The sequence below is a fragment of the Pistacia vera genome, unplaced genomic scaffold, assembly GCF_008641045.1.
Source record: "Pistacia vera cultivar Batoury unplaced genomic scaffold, PisVer_v2 Contig249, whole genome shotgun sequence".
Lineage (NCBI taxonomy): Eukaryota > Viridiplantae > Streptophyta > Magnoliopsida > Sapindales > Anacardiaceae > Pistacia > Pistacia vera.
Genome location: NW_022196056.1, coordinates 63,399 through 77,158, shown reverse-complemented (window position 1 = coordinate 77,158; position 13,760 = coordinate 63,399). Strand labels below are relative to the sequence as shown.

Genomic DNA, 13,760 nt, shown 5'->3' with positions numbered 1-13,760 from the left:
CTTTAACTTAAACAATCCCAATTGAGAGAACCGCCCAGATGTAAAGAGAAGCAGCAGTACATGAATGTTTACTCAGGAGGTGTTGAGTCCACCACCGCGTTGTGGCGCTTGGATGGAGCAGAAGGTGGAATAGGAGTCCCTTTGGGCAAGAAGTTGAAAATCCGATCTTGAATTTCAAACCCAGTCTCGTACTTTCTGCGGTGAGGCTCCTCGTAATTCTCTGAATCCATCATGAAATTTCCAGCAAACATTGTTGGGTGCGGTCTGATAGCAGAGCAGGAGCCAATAATAAGAACCAAAATGAGAAAAACAAAGTAAATGGTTTTGCATGAGAGATGCATAGATTTAAAAGAAGAAGAAATGGGAGCCATTATTATTATTGAAGAAGAAGAAGAAGAAGAAGAAGAGTGGGGTTTAAGGAGATATTGAGGAGTTTACAGAGGAAAGGTGAAGGGCTTTTAGAATATATATTTGCATGGGGGAAGAGAAAAGGTTGAGCAAATGGGTATGAAAAGGGAAGGAAAGAGGAGAGATGGAAGTGAATTGCACGCTAATGAGAATTCAACATTTTTTTATTTTGAATGTCAACGGTTTAGAATTATTTTTGATAGTATTTGGTGCCGGCTTAGACTTTATTATTTTCATTCTCTTATTTATTTTTCCTATCTTTGTTTTGAAGCGATTTCCATGTAGTTATGCTAACGTGTACTTCCGTGAAATGAAATTTTAGGGAAAGATGAATGGCGTGCACAACACTCTGTTTTCTCACATCACTATTCCTTCACTTCACTTCTCTTTTGGGCATTGTTTTGTTTGGCAGACGAGATAACGATATTGCTAACATTACATTTTGTTGTTCATTTTTTTATACTATTTTACTACCAATAAAGTTCATCATTGGATTGTGTTTGTCAAAATGAAGTAATCTTCTCACACACGCACGGAATTGAGATTTTAGAGGCGACAAGTATGGTATGGAGATAATGAGAAGAGACAATTCTTCGTTCAATTTTTTATTCTCTCCATTGAATCAATAATTGAGGAAGGATACCAATCTGTCCTGAAATTGGTAAGCAATTGCATGATTATAAGGAATCAGTGTACTTTTCCCTTCATAATATTTACCTTTTTACATACTCTAAGTAAGAATCACGATTACATAAAACCAAAAAATAATAAATGAAATATCATATTCTTAAACTTGCATATACATATATGTGAATATGTTCCATTAAAAGGAAGCATGTTGTGCTTGGCCCCCGTTTAATTAATTATATATTTACTCATGCTATTGCTTTGTCCGTTCATGGCGTCACAATTTGAATTAGGTGTGTATTCTGAATTAAAAAACCCTTTCATCAACATGAGATGGAAGAGTATATTATAACTACTAATTTAGTTAGAAAATAAAGAAAGGAAAATTAATTATATAATAAGAGTATCTTTTGCGTGTGCGAAACTTTTGTAAGAAAACAAGGTCCACTCATCAACCCCTCTGATTTTGATGGCCATCAGTTTATTTAATTAGTACAAAATCTTAGTGTTAATCAATAATCACCTTCCCTTTTAATCTTATCTTAAAAGTCATTTAAAAATTAAATTTATTTTGTAAAAGTAATTTGAATCAATCAAATCATATAATAAAAATTGTTTAATTAAAGAAATAAAGAAAGTGGGGAGCGTTGTTAACTTGAATTGACCAAAGAATTGGTAGTATGAGAGAGGATAAATAAAGAAAGGGAAAATGGTCTACGTCAAGACTTTGAATAAGGTTTACGTGTTGAACATGTGGGTGGTGGGGAAATCAAGATGAAATCAACCAATTACGTGAAATGTCAGCGTGATATCAGCCGTTGGATTAAGCTTACTCAAGAAGAAATATTCGGAAAATACGTGACCTATTCAGACCGACATTCGGAGCAGGTAAACGTGAACGCAGGCCAAAGCCGAAGATAATGGAACCATTGTTGTTCAAGTTGAACTTTGAATGGTAAAAGTCTTTTCAATAATAATAATTATATGCAAATGAAATGGCTAAATGTGAAACAGACGATGGTCAAATAATGTGCCACATGACATGATTTTTCTTTATAATTTGTTTAAATAAAACACAAGAAAAACATTCAATTTTGGGGTGTGGTCCAATTTGTAACGTGGTGGTTGTTTCCGTAAGCATGCCTGGTAGCTTCAATTTTATTACAATAATCTTCCTCTAGTTCTATTATTTCAGAAAAATAAAATGATCTTTCTTTGTAATTTGGAAGACATAGATTGATTGAATTGACGAATAATTTTCTAAGTCTTTTTCAAGCCAAACCATACAACGACATTTATGAATTAAATGGAGTAATGCGGCATGTTGAAAGGGTTTGTGTGTCATCAAATTTTTATAATTCAAACTCATTCTACTAACTTTTTGGGCCTGAAAATGAAGACTTAAACCTAATCACTATTTTAACACGAAACCCAAATTCGATCCATTGAATCCTTTCCCTGCTTTTCTTTTTCTTTTTCTTTTTTAATCAAACAATAAAATAAAATATGCATTAGAATTCAATTTAAAGTAATTACTTATATATAAACCTTTATATGTAGCAGCACTTTGAAACTAAATCCAAAATCATTTTTTTATCACATAGAGTTATATTATGTTAACATGTGGTGTAAAATTTTACAAATTGAACAATCATTGGGCGGCCTGATGATAAAAGAGCCAAGGAGGATCTAAATTTATGTATTCTCTCGAGTTCGAGTCCCCACAACCCTTAATAGAGGTGACAATTTGAGCCCGTACCCTACCAGTAGTTCCAGGGTCTTGAGAGAATAGTTGAGATGTGCACAAGCTGACCCAGATATCCCTAGTAATTAAAAAAAAAATTACAAATTGTAATATGAATAGACCTCTCGAATTTGAATTGGGAAAATGGCTAGATAGTAGTTGAAGATAGAATTAGGTAAAAAGAAATTCGATTCTCATAATGTTTCTAAGTGGATAACAATCTTAGTCACAATGTGTCAGGCCAAGTAGTTAGTTAATAGCAGCCAAAAGCAAGGTTCACGCCTATGAAGTATGAAGTATGAATCTCACCAAATGTGTTATGCTTAAAAAATCAGGGCTAACGTAAGTTTACATCAACAAGCACCAATCAGAGTTCAAGAAGGTTTTGCGTCGTCCAGGAGCTACCACGATGCCCTATGATAGAAAGAATACAGTTGTCATCAACTTAGCAAATTCAAGTTTTATCTATAAGTGATTGAGGACCGCACACCTATCAAAGTTATAGATAATTTGAGGATATTTCCTAAGTTATCAGCCAATGGGAGGCAAGGAAGGACTTGTATGACACCTACCCACTTGCAGATTTGTAATCATTAGCTTGAATCCCATTACTATAAATAGAGGACTCCTCCTCTAATTTAAGGGATCCTGAACCCTCGTTCTGATTAGGATTGCAACTTTATTTTCAAAGCAAAGATAACCTACGAGAAATAGACTGACTTGATATTCTCTCGGATACTCAATTATTGTACCTCTGCTCGCTGTTCGCTATACGCGACCTCTTGTAATCTCTCATAGATAAAAGAAATAGTGGACGTAGGAATCGCTTTAAGCATCCGAACCACTTTAAAAATCATTTCTCATTATTATTCAGTCTTTGCATTCAATTATATTGATTAACTCTCACATAATCATATCATGTGTAATTTCTAAAAACTGCTTAGCACTTTGCACGGGCGAGTCGTTGGTGTCAAAATCACGCATCAATAGTTTGGCGCTAGAAAGAGGGCGAAATTTTATATCCGTTCTTCATTCAGAATCTCTGATCAATCAACTCGTGGTCTTGAAACCGAGCGAACTAGCACCAACAACGAGGAGATCCCCCAGATACAGGAAGTTACTTCTCCTGAAGTACCTCCACTTCCCCAAGGTACTACGACGGATATCCCCTCGATCTCACAACTCGATCTAGTTGTAATGAATTACTTGGAGAGGTTCAACAACATTCTCCAAACGGTTAACCGGAGGTTGGATCGTTTAAATTAGGTCGTATCGCCCAATTCTAACAAGGTGGTGCCACCTCAAAAAACGCCTATAGGTCGCGCTAAAGTATGGAAACGGGCAAAAACTCATACCACGCGTACTACAACGCGTAAGAATAAGGGAAAACAGGTGACTAGCAATGGGCTGAAAGGCTCAAATGGGCTAGTGAATACCGGCCGTGAAGCAAGTAGAATACATGTAGCTTTGCGACTTAGTGGTATGTCACATCATGAGCCATCTCATGCCACATCGCATGGGACCCCCACAAGAGTGCACGGCATGGAGATTCCCATTATCGCAAGAATGATGGTTCTAACCATTATTGCGAGGGAAATACCCACCATTCATTGGTCAGTTTTGACCACCACAGAGGTCGGGATAACTCCCTAAGCCATTCAGTGCCTTCACATGACTCTAGTCAGCATGTGTCAAGGTATGCCGAAGGCTCCAGCCAAGGCGTGAAAGAGTCTAATCTGCGGTCTTTCCTCAATCGCAATCGTGGGGCGCGAACCCACATTGTAGAAAGTGATCCCCAAATCCTTAGATTGAGAAGTTACAGCGAGCTCTAGATCAACTTAGAGCTTAACAGAATGAGCGAGGGCAAATCATTGAGGCGTCTCCATTTTCTCCAGCAGTTTTGACTGCTTCTCTCCCATCAAGGTTTAGAATACCCAATATGCGAGCATTCAATGAGAATTCTGATCCGCAGGATCATGTCTATGAGTTTAACGACCTCATGGAGCTTTACCAAGTTTCTGACTTGACTATATGTCACTGCTTAGCAGTGACTCTAACTGCCCATGCTAAGCGTTGGTTTAGATCACTTCTACCAAGATCTATCAACTCGTGACAGCATATGAATTCGTTATTCTTGAGACACTTCTAGGCTAATAGGAAGTTCTCAATGCCGTTGAGCTATCTTTGCAATATACAGCAGGAGAGGAATGAATTCCTCTAATCTTATATTGACAGGTTCCACATGGAGTTGAATAAGGTGGCTAATACACCCGAAAATTCAGTTCGAACTCTTATTATTGTAGGAGTTTGCCCGCAAACCGACCTGTGAAAGAAACTTCAATCTGAGGACAATATTTCCCTTACTTGCTTTTATAACCTCACTGAGAAATATCTTAGAATTGAAAATTTTGTGGCTGCTTTGAATCGCCACGACCCCGATCCTTCGACCAGCACTCCCAGTCGGAGGGAAGAAAACTGGGGAGAGAGTAGTAGAATACCTGATCACAAATGGACTAATAACGACCAAGGAAATGGAAAGAAATCGTGGTTCGAGCATAAGAAATCTTATGCCCAAGTCCCTCGTCGTGATCGTGACAAGAATCCGATTACACCACTGAACGCATTGATATCAACTATTTTGGATAAATAAAAAAAAGATAATTTGCTCGGAGAGCCAAAGCCCATGAAAAATCCCCCGTAAATAAGAAACAACAAGAAGTATTGCCTTTATCATTGGGATAATGGGCACCATACTGATGAGTGCCAAGCTGTTAAACAGACAATTGAAGACCTCGTTAAAAAGTGATACTTCAAGGAGTATGTGGATGGTCCAACTCCCATTCAGGAGAAGGATCAAGAGCACAATGGGAAGAAGAGTCATGGTCGCAAGGGTCTCTATTTCGTTGGAATTTTATTTGGAGGACCACACCTCGTTGAGAATTCTCATGGTGCTCAGGAGAAGTATGCTCAAGAAGTTTGTCATGATCTCGTGAGTGTGTTAAACATGGCGTTGCGACCTGCTAAGGTGCGCAGAGAAAAGGAGATTACCTCCAGAGAAAGACGCGGTGTGATTGCATCACCCTTATGAAGATGCACTCATCATTGTGACTGAAATAGGTCGGTGTGAAGTCCATAGAATGTTGGTGGATAATGAGAGTGCCGTGAATATCCTATTTCGGCAAGCATTCAAGGAAATGCAGTTGGAAGAGGCGGATCTGAAGCCTACCTCTATCTCCCTCTATGGCTTTACTAAGGATCATCTAATTCCCAAGGGAACGATTGCACTTCTTGTCACTTTGGATGAGACCCATGAAGTGATTAAAATGATAAAGTTTCTAGTAGTAACTGTCCGTCTGCTTTTAATGGCATATTGAGATGACCTCTACTTCGGAACTTCAAAACTGTCACCTCCATCCATCATCTGAAGATGAAATTTCACACTCTGACAGGGTGTGGGGAAGTCAAGGGGTCTCAACGTGAATCTTGAGACTGCTATGTAAGAGTAGTACAAATGACATGCAAAGGGAAATGGAAGCCAATCGGCGTCTTGAGTAGGCTATAACAATCAGCAGGATCGAACCAGATTCCAATCTTGTAGAAGACAGCATAAATCCTTGTGTTCAGGAGGAGTATTCCTACAATATGCCTATTGAGACTCTATCTGAGGTATCAGTCAACCAGAATGAGACGACTTGTGTATTGAGAATCGGAAGCAATCTCAGCCCTCGGCTCGCTATTAATCTAACGAGCTTCCTCGGGCAGAATATAGATGTTTTTGCATGAACTCATGTTGACATTGTCGAGATCAGCTTGAATGTAATATGTCATGCACTCAAGATCGACAGTGAGGTCAAGCCAATTTGACAGAAAATAAGAGCCATAGACCTAGAGCGTTATGCTGCTCTTAAAATTGAGGTGGATAAAACCCTCTCAATCGGGTTCATTTAGGAAGCTCATTAGCCGATTTGGTCACCAATCTTTTTTTGGTGAAGAAACCAATGGCAGGTGACGAACCTGTGTTGATTTCACGGATCTCAAAAAAGTTTGTCTGAAGGACAATTTCCCTTTGCCCAGAATCGATCAGCTCGTTGATGCTATTTATGGGCACAAGTTATTAAGCTTCATGGATGCCTACTTATGGTATAATTACATCTTGATATACACATTTGATGAGGAGCATGTCTTGTTTATCACAGATCGAGGACTGTATTGCTACAAAGTCATGCCATTCGGTCTGAAAAACGCTGGGGTAACCTACCAGCGTTTGGTTAACCATATATTTTCTAAGAAGATCGGGAAATCAATGAAGGTCTATGTTTATGACATGTTGGTCAAATCGCATGTCCCTTCAGATCACATAGCTAACCTCGCAGAAATGTTTGATATACTCCGGAGATATAGAATAAAATTTAATCCTCTTAAGTGTTCATTCAGAGTATCCTTAGGGAAATTCCTAGTGTATATGGTTAACCATCAAGGAATTTAAGTTAACCCCAAAAAGATTCAAGCTCTCATAGATATGAAAAGTCTTGCCAATCGAAAGCAAGTTCAAAGCTTGAATGAGAGAATAACGACTTTCAGTCACTTCAAATCAAGAGCAATAGATCGTCGTTTGCCGTTCTTCAATATAATCAGGGCCAACAATTGATTTGAATGGACTCTAGAGTATGAGCGAGTCTTCTAGAGCATAAAAGAGCATCTAAAAAAACCATATCTTCTGTCCAAGCCTCTTCCTAAGAAAATCGTATTTCTCTACCTCTCTGTCTCTTAGTATGCGGTCAGTGTAGCTCTCATTCGAGAAGATGGCAGAATTTAGTGGCCAGTATATTACACAAGCAAACGACTACTGGACGCCAAGACACGATATCCAGAGGTGGAACGATTAGCTTATGCCCTGCTGATCGCTTCCTGGAAGCTGCGACCTTATTTCCATGCCCACACCATTCATGTATTAACCAACTACCTACTCAAGCAGGTCCTTCAGAAGTCAGAGGCTTCGGGTAAGTTGCTCAAGTGGACTATGGAACTAAGCCAGTTTGATCTGCATTACAGACCGAAAATAGCAATTAAAGGGCAGGTTGTCACTGACTTTATTTCGGAGTTCTCTCATTAACTAGATCAAGAATCCGAACAGCTAGCTAGCGAAGTTGTCCAAGAAATTGTTAACTGGTAATTGATCTCATCGGACCCATGCTAACTGGTACAGGTGGCATCAAATATGTTGTGGTTATATTGGATTATTTCACCAAGTGTGTCAAAGTAGAGCCTTTGGCTGCGATCACTACAAAAAAGCTCAAAGACTTTGTCTTCAAGAATATAGTGTGTTGCTATGGGATTCCTCATATACTAATCTCTAATAATGGGAAACAGATCGATAATGAGAAATTCAAGCAGTTTTGCGAAGAGCTAGGGATTCATTAGAAATTCTTAAGAATGCTTTTCTAAATATCTGTGCCCTAAGTTTTGACTCTTAAAAGTGTTTCTTTCAAGCGCTACCCAAGAATGTTTATCATCCAAGCCTATCAAACGTCCATTCCTGCCATTACTGTAAAAACTAAGCTTTTTGATAGAAATGAAAAAGGAGAAAAAAGGGAAGAAATCTCTTTACCTCTTGATTGTTGGGAACATATGCTCTGTTGTAACGTTGAGTGCGCATTAATCGGGAAGAAGATGAACTCAATTTTTGAGTGCAAAAACGTTGTTTTCTCTTTGAAAGTTTGATTTCTGTGAAAAACTTAGAATAGGCTTTGGGTTTTATAAGGTGGAAGATGATGCTTGGTTTCTCTTATAAGCAATGTTTGAACGGGGACGCGTTTCCAATCATTGATTGTGACCATGTGTCACCAATCCACGCGAAGAGTGTACTTCGTGAAGATAAATTAGTGCTTCTTTTTATTGAAATTGCCAAGCGTCGGTATGATTATCTTCTCCACATTAAATGCACCCTCATCCGCATTTAATGCTTAAAAAAGAATGTCATTTCAGTATGGCTTGCATTTAATGCTCATAGCTGACACTCATTGCATAGAGAGACGTCTGTGAGATAAAGCTTATTTTATTGATCAAGACAACTATCAAGTGCAATGGATAACATCTGAGGAGGTCATTCGAATAATACATTTTTTCCATGTGTCAAATTCAAACACCGAGCAAGATGATTCTCAGCTTTCGACAGCAAAATGTTCTAAGTGTTTTCAGGTCGTGAATGACAGATAGAGTTCGAAACACATCTCTATAGCACTGACAGGACCTGGCTCAGGTCGTTAGACCTTTGGGAACGATCACGTCAGGTCGCTTGTGTAATTCTCAAAATCCATGTCACGATTTGCACTCAGTTCGCTAGTAGGATCAAGCCATTAGCCTCATGTCGTTTGTAACAATGTGATTGTTCTCAGCTGTTAGCTCGAGCAGACATTCCCAGAGACATGTTAGATCGCGGCATAATCATGAAGCTCTCAAGATTCAATCTTTGAATGTTAAGAACTGGGGAGGTTCTGTTATGCCTAAAAAATCAGAGCTGACATAAGTTTACATCAGCAAGTATTAATCAGAGTTCAAGAAGACTTTGTGCCGTCCAAGAGCTACCACATTGCCCTGTGACATACAAGTTGTTGGTGTCAAAATCACGCATCAACAAAATGCAACATCAATTAATATAAATCCCTTTTATATTGTATTCATTCATGTTCCCATGTACATGCCTGTCTTAAATTTTAAACCCTCTAATAATATCTTATTATAAAGATAATTGATTGACATGAAACTTAAATTAGGCTCAATATTACTATATATTATAAGGTTCCGGCAGCCCTAGATGGCTTTTAAATTATTGGTAATCTAACCTAGTAATAGAAGAAAGATGTATAAAATGTTTCATCTTTTTATTTTTTTAGTTTTTTGAGTGAAAATCAAATATAAATGTCAATATCATACAGGATGCTATACGTGTATCTCTCTACCATATCCTAAATAATTATTAGTGTAACTTCCTACCTCTTTGGCATATTCTACCAAATCAATTGTATGCAGGCTTAACCCTGTTTCCCCACCCCATTTCGACTTTTTATGGCCGGAATTAGCTGATTTTAGGCACCCAGCAATTGCATAAAGTAAGAGTACTTACCCAGTGACATAGCACATTCCTAATTTGACAATTACACTTTCTTTATTAAGTCCATTCAACGGGTTATCACCATTTGTTAAGATTAACAATTTCTGAAGTATATTTAGGTTCTATCCTAAGGAAACATGAATAGTATATATTACTATAGTAATTAAAAAAGGCAAAAAGTCAATTGATGATATTAGTAAGTTCCTAAAAATCGGCTTCTAGTTTCGGTTGTATTGACTTGGATAAATGATATCCATTTGGCTCCTTCAGATGAAGGCTCATCTGATTAATGATGTACAAACAGATAGACTCCAAAGTTCAATATGATAAGACTGTTATAGAGAAGTTTATAAGAAGAAGTTGTAAACGTATATTTTTTTTATTATATAATACTTTACTTATTCCAATAAAATGTGTATTGTCCCAAAGATATTTGCTTGTATATAAAAACAAATGAAAGAAATGTAGTATAATGTCAATAATGTATAAAAGTTTGTTTCCTTCATCGACTTCTTAGGTCAAACACTTTAAAATGTTATCTGAATACCTTGATTTAAAAAATAAAAGTGAAATATTTAACGTAAATTTATATTTTAATTTAGTATTTATTATGATCATAAAAACTCCAATGAGGGCGGCATTTTAATATTTCACAGAATGAAGGCGTTTTAATTGATGCCCCCAAGAACATCCATGAAGAAGCCAACCTAGAACAAAGTGAGGCCCACATCAACTGACAATTATCTGTTTCTTCATCATGCTCTTTAAACATGAGGTCCGAGTCCAACCGGAGAGAGGTGTTGCCAGCTAGGGTACTAAGTCTATTTCATTAGAGCCAAAGCACAGACCGGTGACCACCTGCAACTCTAATCATCCTTTACCCTTCACTTCACGTTCAACGTATTAAACTTAATGACGCCTTGCATTCAAACGCAAATAAAGTAACCAAAAATCCGGATCCCAATTTAAGTGTTTTGTGATTTTGTACCCCCCATTACCAAATTCTCACTGTTTGAAGTTCTTGGTCCGTCATGAACCAAATAGAAAACTGTCATCAAGTTTGACACGGAAAATGTTTGAAACTTCAATAAAGGAAAACATCTTTAGAATTCATGAAATTTAAACCTCAAAAGAATATGAGTTGCTTAATATATGCTGTGCTACAATATTGCTTATAATGGGCAGATCGACTACTTTGCATATATATATTTCCATGATAGCATTACTCAAGTAGCTCTCACCCATTTCATTTCAGCTAATGAAATATCATCACTGTTAAAAATTATGTTAACGAACAAAGCTATCAGCTTTGAGTTAGGTGACTGCAACGAGAGAAGATTAAAAAGATAAATGACACAACTGTTACATCTAAACAAATTAATTCTAGACCTAGCATCTTAGCACTAGATAGAAGCTTATATAAAAGAGTTGAAGAGTAGAAGAACCATGAGTATCTCAACTGTTAAAATCCAGCCAAACTCATTAAGACCAGACGTTGAGAATCCCAAAGAGACCATGACATGAGATTTTTTGTTCTCATCACCAGAAACCAACCTGGATTTGAATGGGTTCAAGCAATGTGACCTCTTGTTTGCATGGTTTAACTCCATATGGCATATGACCTGTTGAGATTACATAAAATGGGTAACAAAGGTTGGGTTGTTCCAGGCCCCAAGCGCCTCCCCATTTTTCCATAAAACCATTCAGAGAATTGAAGCTCTCTGTCAGATTGTTTCCATTTAGGTACAATGCACCAACACAGGGCATAGTTGCTAGCTTCGGTGGAAGATTGCCTGTGAGCTTGTTGTTACTAAGACCAAATCTCCACCTCTTCAACTCAGCCATGGACTCAGGAATTTCACCAACTAATCCAATGCTTGAGAGGTCCAAATCACACCAGTTTTTCATGTCTGCCACTCTATGCTCTTGAGGTCTCCACCTATTGGGTTGTTGGACGACCATCTCTTCTAAAGAATACAACTCTTGAAGTGACTGATCACACCACCGAAAAACTTATTCTTTCTAAGGTCCAAAAGGGTCACATTCTTAGATAACCAATCCCTTTGGGACCTTTCCTTCCAATTGATTGTTGCTCAGATCAAGCTTCAAGAGCGACCTCATCTCCAATAGTCAAGGGCATAGCCCCAGACAGTGAATTCCTACTTAAATCCAGAATTAGTAGTTCACTTAACCCACCAAAAATCTCAGGAAATGACCATTGAGCCAATTTCCAGACATGACTAGCCTCTTCAAGTTGATTAAGTTGCCAATATTTGTTGGTATCTCTCCCGTCATCCATTTTCTAGTAGTCTAAAGATTGGAGCTTCACTAGGCAACCAAAACTTGTAGGAATTTTTCCGACCAACCGGAGTTTGTCGAAACTCTAATGATTCTAGGCTGCCACAAGCTTTCCCAGCCGTTACTAGGGATGGTGACCGGATGTTGCGCGATGATGTGAGCGTTGAGAAGAGAGTGATTTTAGGTGCTTAGTTCAAACAGTTGTGCTCTGAATTCCACATTTGTGACACAGTTAATGGAGTTGTCATGAATGGATCCGATGCTTAAGGAAGTGACTACCAAAGGCCGTCATGACATCCAAAGACACACCTGCGTATAGAATAATGCAAAACCAAAGTAAGAAATCTCACATTGTGACCTTTCAGTACAAATGAGTATAGTTAAATCCAGTCTACATTCGAAATATGTTATCTGGTCATGAACATTCAATTTCACAAGTGAAATGAATGAAACAACTTGTGTTTTACAGTTGGGAATTAAATGGTATTGTTGTCCAAAAGAGGGTTTCTAAGAACTGTAGAAATGGCATTTGAAAGATATTTCACTAAAAAATCTGCCGTTTCCAGTTTTGGAACATAATGAGCAGTACTTATTACTAAACATCTGGCTTGACATCACCTCATTATGCAAAATCCAGAAAAAAAAAATATGTAATTCTATTCACATAGTATTCTTGATGAAGTTCAAACCGCCAGATGGAAATTATAAAGCAGCATAATTCATGAACAACTAGCAAATATTGTTTCTTAAACACCAATCTTATGAAGTGTAGGCTTGTAAAATAGAAAATAATACATTATATTTAGCGAGGAGAAGTTTCAAAGTGTCATTCAGGTTATAACTATTTAAGGGTATCGCATCACTTAAAATACTTTCTTAAATGACAAATACTTGAAATGAAGCTCATCTTTGACTTTGGCACAAATAGAGAGGGTCGAATGGAATTCAGCAATGCAACGTAGAGTTTATGAGGTTGAAAGTAGTACCTCTATAGGAGTCCAGCCACAAGGATCCGGAAAGAGATCTGACCCATTCCACCAATTCCCCATAAAGCCTTGTATGGCACTGTAGAGTGCTTCTTGCTCTGCTTTCTCCATTGGAGCCACACCAATGTCTCCTTCTCCGTAGCACCATGATACACCCAAACTAACACTAAAAACACAACCAAAAGACCCGATCCATGCCCATGCAACACTTCATTGGTATTTACAGAAACCTATAGCTCTTAACTGTCAAGAAGAACAACAAAACTAAGACAATTAAGTAAAACGAGCAAAAACAGAGTCAAGAAACTTGGCTCCAACCACCCAGTTAAACATTGTGGTCAATGACAAACGGGTCTCTTTCAGTTTTTGACAAGATGGAAGCCTTTTTGTATCAAATATCAATGTGAGGTCAAGAAAAACCAAAAAGAAAAGGAAACCGGCAGTGAAGAGTCAAGACCTCACATAGGTGCAAACATTTTGAAAACCATTGAATTGTTATAGAAAATTAATGACAAAGAAAGATGAAGAAAGAGTCAATAGTAACTACACTGAACAGGAAAGAAAACTAAAGAGAATAGAAAAGCAA

The 13,760-nt window shown here is 37.7% G+C and overlaps 1 pseudogene; it reads right to left on the bottom strand.

Moving 5' to 3' along the window:
* Positions 1–11,247: 11,247 nt before the first annotated feature.
* Positions 11,248–13,285, bottom strand: LOC116132118 (annotated as a pseudogene).
* Positions 13,286–13,760: the final 475 nt, after the last annotated feature.